The sequence below is a fragment of the Colobus angolensis genome, unplaced genomic scaffold (genome assembly GCF_000951035.1).
Source record: "Colobus angolensis palliatus isolate OR3802 unplaced genomic scaffold, Cang.pa_1.0 Scaffold575, whole genome shotgun sequence".
NCBI classification, from domain to species: Eukaryota; Metazoa; Chordata; class Mammalia; order Primates; family Cercopithecidae; genus Colobus; species Colobus angolensis.
Window position 1 is genome coordinate 76,416 of NW_012119321.1, and position 467 is coordinate 76,882.

Below are 467 nucleotides of genomic sequence, written 5' to 3' on the forward strand. Positions count from 1 at the left end.
GTGTCAATTTTAGATCTTTCCAGCTTTCTCTTGTGTGCATGTAGTGCTATAAATTTCCCTCTACACACTGCTTTAAATGTGTCCCAGACATTCTGGTATGTTGTATCTTTGTTCTCATTGGTTTCAAAGAATATCTTTATTTCTGCCTTCATTTCAGTATGTACCCAGTAGTCATTCAGGAGCAGGTTGTTCAGATTCCATGTAGTTGATGGGTTTTGATTGAGTTTCTTAGTCTAGGGTTCTAGTTTGATTGCACTGTGGTCTGAAGACAGATTGTTATCATTTCCTTTCTTGTACATTTGCTGAGGAGTGCTTTACTTCCAATTATGTGGTCAATTTTGGAATAAGTGTGACGTGATGCTGAGAAAAATGTACATCCTGTTGATTTGGGGTGGAGAGTTCTATAGATTTCTATTAGGTCTGCTTGCTGCAGAGATCAGTTCAATTCCTGGATATCCTTGTTAACT